The sequence below is a fragment of the Lynx canadensis genome, chromosome B1 (assembly GCF_007474595.2).
Source record: "Lynx canadensis isolate LIC74 chromosome B1, mLynCan4.pri.v2, whole genome shotgun sequence".
Taxonomy (NCBI): Eukaryota; Metazoa; Chordata; class Mammalia; order Carnivora; family Felidae; genus Lynx; species Lynx canadensis.
The window spans coordinates 71,986,163-71,994,310 of record NC_044306.2 but is presented as its reverse complement, the minus strand read 5'-3'; positions in this window follow the sequence as shown (position 1 = coordinate 71,994,310).

Genomic DNA, 8,148 nt, shown 5'->3' with positions numbered 1-8,148 from the left:
CCTTTCTCCCTTTTTAGTTTAGTCCCTGCGGCTGTTTCCAATTTTCCACTTTCTCTGCAGCTGCTTTTGGCGGGGGGGTGCTTTTCCCATCTTCTCCCCCTCCAGTCCTCTCTCTGCTCGCAAAAACACCTCCCTTACCGCTCCCCAAGTTCAGCTTTCTGCACCGCATACCTGCTGAATTCTGTGGTTCAGGTTGTGCAGATTGTTGTGTTAATCCTCCAGTCAGTTTTCTAGGTGTGTCAAATGGTTTAGTGTTGGTCTGGCTGTATTTCATGGACGCGAGACACACAGAAAACTTCCATCCTGTTCCGCCATCTTGGCTCCCCCTGGCTTTGTTTTTTAAGGCTAAAATGAATAGTTCCTCCTTTCCTAGATTTGTCCCTTGAGCCCAACACCAAATGGGCACTTACTGTATGTTGGGTGAAGGAGAGGAGGGAGCAGTCTCTTCCAGTGGTGGGGCCACAAACGAGAATCAAAGAGAATGATAAATGGAGACTGGACAAAAAGGGAAGCACAAAAGGACTTTAAAAAGTGGCATTGCATAATTTGTGTTTGGAGGAGACCATACTGTCACTGAGGTAGGGGCTGATTTAGAGAGAGAAGAACCAGGGTCGAGGGTGGAACTGGGGGGGCCTCTGATAGTTTGTGTACCACTTTATTGTGGTGGCAGGACAGAAGGTTTGCTGAAGACAGATCAAAGTTCAGTGAAGCAATCCTACTGAAAACCATCCAAAAAAATTAGAGCCAAATGTTATGAAAATGTTATGTCAGTTTGAATTGACGATAGAAGTACACATTTTAAAACTTTTACAGTCGAACACCAATTTATATACACACACAAAAATATCTTGCAGAAAGAATTCATTATTTTATTTGCTTTAAATAAATATAGGGGTAAGTCACCAAATGACATATTCTGTTTTCTGTGTTATTAAAGTTTGTGACATTGTAATAAGAAATATCTATTTCATCTTTATCTCCTCCCTGTTTCTAAACACAGGACTCCTTGGGATGGCTGGGTGGCTCAGTTGGTTAAGCTTCTGACTCTTGATTTCGGCTTAGGTCATGGTCTTGCTGTTCGTGAGATCAAGCCCCATGTCGGGCTCTGTGCTCTCAGCATGGAGCCTGTTTGGGATTCTCTCTCTCCATCTCTCTCCGCCCCTCCTCCACCTGTGCTTACAGGCTCGCTCTCTCTCTCTCTCTCTCTCTCAGAATAGATAAATAAACATTTAAAAAAAAAGAACTAAAACTCTTGGAATTTCCTGAGTGATGAGAGGACAAAGGTGTCTTTTTTACTTTAATGAGGTGACTTTTATTTATTTATTTTATTTATTTATTTTTTAATTTTTTAACGTTTATTCATTTTTGAGAGACAGAGAGAGAAAGCATGAGTGGGGAAGGGGCAGAGGGAGGGAGACACAGAATCCGAAGAAGGCTTCAGGCTCTGAGCTGTCAGCACAGGGCTCCGACGTGGGGCTTGAACTCACGAATTGTGAGATCATGCCCTGAGCCGAAGTCAGATGCTCAACTGATTGAGACACCCAGGCGCCCCTATGAGGTGACTTTTAAATCACACCTAAGGAGGGAGGCTGGTGCCAGTGGAGCCAACCATTGATTGGAGGGTTGGAACTTTCAGTCCCACATCTGAGCTCCAAACTCCAGGGAGGGTAAAAGGACAGGAAGCTGAAAAGAATTGCCAAATGGCCAATGATTTAATCAATCATGCCTATGTAATGAAACCTCCATAAAAGCTCAAAAGGACAGGGTTGGTGAACATGAGGACATAAAGGGCGAGTGACGCCATGGGAGAGGACTTGGGGGCTCCATCCTTCACCTTCACCCACCTTGCTCTATTCCATTTGACTGTTCCTGAGTTATACCTTTTATAATAAACTGGTAATTTAGTAAGGAAAATATTTCTCTGAGTTTGCATGCTGTTCTAGGAAATCAATAAAACCCAAATAGGAGATTGTAGGAAACTTGGATCTATAGCCAGTTGGTCATAAACACAGGTGACAATCTAGACTTGCAATTATCCTCTAAAGTGGGGGACAGTCTTGTAGGACTGAGCCCTTAACCTGTGGAATTTGATGCTGTCTCCTAGTAGATAGTGGCGGAGATGAGTTGAATTTTAAGACACCCAGCTGGTTTCATGAGAACTGCTTGGCGGTGTGCAAAAAAAAAAAATAAAATAAAATACAAACAAAAACCCACATTGTAAATGGGCGCAGAATTCTTAAAGGGGAAAAGTCACTTACCTGCTTACCCCTAAGTAAGTTTCTCTTTTTGCTGTCCTCACTAATGACTCTTAAAAGCTCTAGAGGGCAGCAGAGAATGCTATTTAGAATCTAAGTCTGATAAAGAATTGGGAGGGACACTGTACGGTACCTCTTGGAAGTACAGTTCACCACCTTGGCTCCCGACTGTCACTTCTTATGTGCAACCTTGAATGCCTCCCTTCCACTCATCCATCCTCCCCTAGGTTCAAAGGAATGTCATCAAAATAACTATTTCTATCTCATTATAACCGTTTGTGTAGCATGAAACGTATTCACACACATCTTGTTTCAAAATTTCACCCATGTATTTCCTACCAATTCTGTAGGAAGCTGTTTAAATTTATTAAAACAGGCAATTGTGACAGAAGCTATAATTTTGTACAGAAGAATTATAGACAAACTAAGCTGTATTTGTCTCATGTTAAAACCTATTAAATACAAATAAGCAAGTACTATTTATTTACCAGGAGAAAATTAGAAAACCTCTTCTATTGTATTAAAAGTGTATTTAAATGATACCTCCTTGCTACTTCTACTATATTGGAGAGAGGAAATAGTGTAGGGTAGATTTTAAAAACCAAACGAAAGCAAAAAACACTGGACAGAAAGTGAAGAATCTGAATCCAGTTCTCATGAGTTTAGCCCTGTGGTTTTAACACATCATTTAACTTCTTAGGATTTAGTTTCCTAATCTTTAAAAAAGGAGTTGAAAAAGATACCTAAAGTTAATGCTTACTCTAAAATTCCATCATTTCTTCAGTAAAAATTCCAGTGGAGTGATGCTATGACTTTGGTGTGGCCCTTTTGGAAATACTTAGATAATCTGTACTAAATGTACTCTCTTAACAGTTAATGAACATTGAGTAGATCAACTGATCCATTTTAAAGTAACTTCTAAGAAATGAACAAATCCAAGGCAAAGAGTTGATGAGGACTTTTGGCTGCAAGCTAAAATCAGAATGCCTAGATCCTGATTAGTGTATGAAAGTATTAATGTATGTGTTTCTATTAAAAATTGACCTTATATTATTTACCTAATTATGATACCTAAGTTTAAATTCTTTAATAAAGTTTTTTTTTAATTTTGATTCTCTAAAATAAGGGGAGAAAATGTACCTCTATTTTAAGCAGTAATCATTTTGAATAGAAAATTGCATCTTAAAATTAAAGACAGCAAGTGTCAATATTACCTGTAAGGTTTTTAAAATTAGTACTAGGGGCACCTGGGTGGCTCAGTTTGTTAAGCGTCTGGCTCTTGATTTCAGCTCATGTCATGATCCCAGGGTCGTGGGGTCGAGCCCCACATAAGTCTCTGCACTGAGCATGGAGCCTGCTTGGGATTCTCTGTCTCCCTCTGTCCCTCTCCCCTGCTTACACTCTCTCTCTATATATAAAATAAGATAAGATAAGGTAAGATAAGATAAAATAAAATAAAAATGTTTAAAATTGTTACTAGTTAAATTTATTGCCCATTTTGTATTAACTTATGAAACATTTCCCTTAAAAAAAAAAGAACTTCATTACTGAAACTTGGAAACAATCTGTGTCCATCAATGGATGAATGGATAAAGAAAATTGATACATACATACAAATGGAATGTTATTCAGCCCTCAAAGAAGAGTAATCCTGGGGCACCTGGGTGGCTCAGTCCTTAAAACGTCCAACTTTGAATCAGGTCATGATCTCACAGTTCATGAGTTCACGCCCTGCATCGGGCCCTGAGCTAACAGTGCAGAGCATGCTTGGGATTCTCTCTTTCTCTGCCTCTTCCCCACTTGTGCTCTCTCTTTCAGAATAAATAAATAAACTTAAAAAGACAGAGAGACAGAGAGAAATCTATTTGTGACAACATGGATAGATTTTGAGGACATTAAGGGCATTATGATAAGTGAAATAAGCCAGACACAGAAAGGCAAATAATGCATGATCCAACTTATGTATAGAATCTACTAAAGTTGAAGTCATAGAAACAGGGAATAAATAAGTGATTACAAGAGATAGGGTTTGGAGGAAATGGAGGGATGTTGGTCAAAGGTACAAACTTAAGAGGAATGAGTTCTGGAGACCTAATATACAGCATGACTACTGTTAAGAATAATAATGTGTTGTATACTTAAAATTTGCCAAGATCTTAAGGGCTGTCACACACATATGCACACACATACACACAAAAGGTAAATATTAGAAGTGATAGATATGTTAAGTAGCTTGTGGCAATCTTTTCATAATGTATACATATATACATACATCAAAACATCATCCTGTACGCCTCAAATACATGCAATTTTAATTTAACATTTGTACCTCAGTAAAGCTAGAGAAAATGGTTTTGTCAACTTAAAAAAATAAATTTAAAAAGTTTATAAATACTTTCCCTTTTGTGGTTTTGTGCACCATATGAATAAGTTTCAACATAATTTATATATATTCACGAATATAAAACAATCATAAAATTCTAGGCAACCACAACACGAAAATCTGGCAGTTTAGTTTAAATGTATTAGGACAAATAACAGAATCAAAGGGATTTGGCTCATCTCTGTGTAAAAATCATTACAGTGTAAGGCACAGGCTGAGCCAGCTTCTGGGCAATTGGCACTCAGTGGGAAGGGTCACAGTGTTTCCCGGGGAGTAAGGAGTTTGCATCCTGGAATCTGGGACAAGGTGATGTCAGGGCTGAAGAAAATATCAGTCTCAGGAAGTAGGTAGAAACCAAATTTAGATTCTGTCAGGAAAGCCTCGTATCTTAGAGATAGGGGCCGGGAACCTAGAGATTGCGAGGCAGGAAAGATCTGGGAGTTAAACGTGTCTCGGGGTCCAAAGCATTTTAAAAGCAGGGTGCCAATGTGTATGTGCAATGATGGTTTTGAAACATGTGTGTTTAATGATTTTACATTCTCAATTTTAAATATAGAGCAGGATATAAAATAATAAGGTGGTTATAATTCCTTGATGCATTAGTAGAACTATTTCTGCATCCAAAGCACCATATCTTTTAAGCTTGTTTAGAAAATTGCAAGGGTGGTCTTTGTCCACATGGCCAAAAAGAAATATAACATCAGATGTAAATTTGAGTCACATTAAAATAGGGAGATTTTAAATGAAAAAATGTCTGGTAGCCACACTTCAAAAAGAAGAAAGAAACAGGGTGCAACAATTTTAATAATATGTTTTATGTAACCAAATATATACAAAATATTATCATCTCAATATGTAATCCATATACAATATTATTAATGAAGCATTTTATATTCTTTATATCTTCCTGAAATTTTGAAATCCAGTGTGTATTTTATACTCGCAGTACATCTCAATTCAGACTAGTGTTAAAATTTTATATGTTAAATATTTTAAGAGTCTATTTGAGCAGCACCTGGGTGGCTCAGGCTGTTGGGCATCTGACTCTTGATTTCAGTTCAGGTCATGATCTCGCAGTTTGTGAGTTCAAGATGGTGCAGAGCCTGCTTGGGATTCTCTCCCTCTCCTCTCTCTACTCCTCCCTGTCTCTCAAAATAAATAAACAAACTTAAAAAAAATTTTTTTAAAGAGTTTATTTGAACAAAAATCCATTCCAAGTGGGCAGTACTATACTGGGAGTGGTTAGGAGCACTCCACTGACTGGGATATCAGGGAGAGACTTTTCTAGAAAAAAGGTGGAAACAAAGTAAGGAAAATTTTGAATGGCTAATAGTTTAAAGTATAGATGGCTGTTTGTGATTGGTTGTCCTTGGGTTTCAATTTCATAACCCTGAGGCATTTTCAGGCTTAGATTTTAGGTTGCTTATGTAGACTTACATGGCCTTAGAGCCACATCAGTCTAATGACCTCCTCATTTGGTTAATTTAACACCAGCCCTGCGTGCCTTGGTGGCTCAGTCGGTTGAGCATCTGACTTTGGTCAGGTCATGATCTTACAGTTTGTGAGTTGAGTCCCACTTCGGGCTCTGTGCTGACTGCTCAGAGCCTGGACCCTGCTCCCGATGTTTGTCTCCTTCTCTTTCTGCTACCCCCTCCCCCCCACCAAATAAACATTAAAAAAAATTTTAAAACAAACAAATAAAAAACACCAGCCACTTTTCAAATGCTCGATGGTCACTCAAAGCTGATGGCAATTATCAGACAGTTCAGGTCTAGCTACACAGGATACTGACTGCATCTTCTATAAAAAGTGAATAGTCATATGAAATATTTGATTGTTTTGTTTCTTCCTTGCCAGCACGTTGAATCGTACCTTGTTATTTATAAAAACAAAACAGGGGGCTCCTGGATGGCTCAGTCATTTAAGCATCTGACTCTTGATTTTGGCTAAGAATACGATTTCATGGTTGGTGAGTCTGAGCCCCACGTAGGGGGGAAACTAAAAGTGGGGAACCTACTTGGGATTCTCTCTCTCCTTCTCTCTCTGCCCTGTCCCTGCTCTCCCTCTCTCAAACTAAATAAATAATATAAAAAATGTAAAAATATAAGAACAAAACAAGAAAAGTAGCCGAGTAGTTGAAAGTGAAAGTAGTCATGTGATAAAGAAAAAAGTATATGTATGCTTATACTTCCTATTTTAATTTATAATATGCAGTTTTGAATAGAGCCTTTTCTTTTAAACTTAAACACTCTGTGTACTACAACATAATAGAAATGGTGATAAGAAGAGTAATGAAGCAAAATGAGTTCTATCTGAGAGATTCTTAGAAAAATATTTAAGGAAAGAGAAATTGGACCTTTTCATAAGTTGCTAACATTAGCAACTTAATGTTAAAATATTATAAAGATTATAAGGAACCTTGCATTTCCACTTGACAATTCTTTTGCAAGTTTTGCGAAAGAAGCAATTATAAAGTACTAAGCAGCACCTATTATCTTTTGACAAAGACTATAAAAATCTAGTTTATCATTCAGTTACCACCCACATTCCATTTCTCCTCTTCATTTGTATTCTTGTTAAATGCTGCTCTTTCCCTGTCAACGGAGCCTATTTTTAACACCTGACAGGAGTATTATTAAAGTACTAACTGAAAATGAATAATGCAAAAGATAACTACTAGCAGTTTTGCACACCTGTGGACACATGAGCAATTTTTACTTCACTTGTGCTCAATAAAATCCCCTGAAAGGTAGGAGTTCTTCAGATTTCAGTGGGAGAAAATGTGCCTATCATACGGAGCTCATGCTCTCCTCTTTCGTGCTAAAAAGGTGTTCCTGATTTATAAACTTTTGGGGATTTAAAACTGTTTATATATAGCTCATGGCATTTGTTAACATGTAAATCCCTTTTAAAAGTTCTTTTAAAAATAGCGTTAAAACTGTAATAAAAGTTACAAAATTCTTTCAGCATACGTTTCTTTAAATGTTGTACTGCACTGTAACAGTTATTTGAACTTGGCATGAAAAAGTTGAACAAAGAGGTGATCAGAATCCCTGCAAGCCCCTCAAACTCACAAAAAAATCTACACTACCAATGGCATTTGGGGAGCAATACTACAGTCACTGGGTACCTCATGTGCCCAACACCGTTTTGAACATTTTCATGTGTTTAATCCTTAGAGCAACCCATTGGTAAATACTCTTATTATTACCTCCTTTTATTTTATTTTATTTTATTTTATTTTTATTTTAACTTTAATTTAATTTAATTTAATTTAATTTAATTTAATTTAATTTTATTTTATTTTATTTTATACGTTCAAACTGTATCCAGCTTTATTAAAGATACTTTTCATAAACAATCATGGTATTTCAGGCAGGACATAGGGAGACAACCGCTAACAGTATACAACAACTTTTGGGTTGCCTATGTGGCTTAGTCGGTTAAGCATCTGATTCTTGATTTCGGCTCAGGTTATGATCTCACAGTTTCTTGAGTTCGAGCCCCACA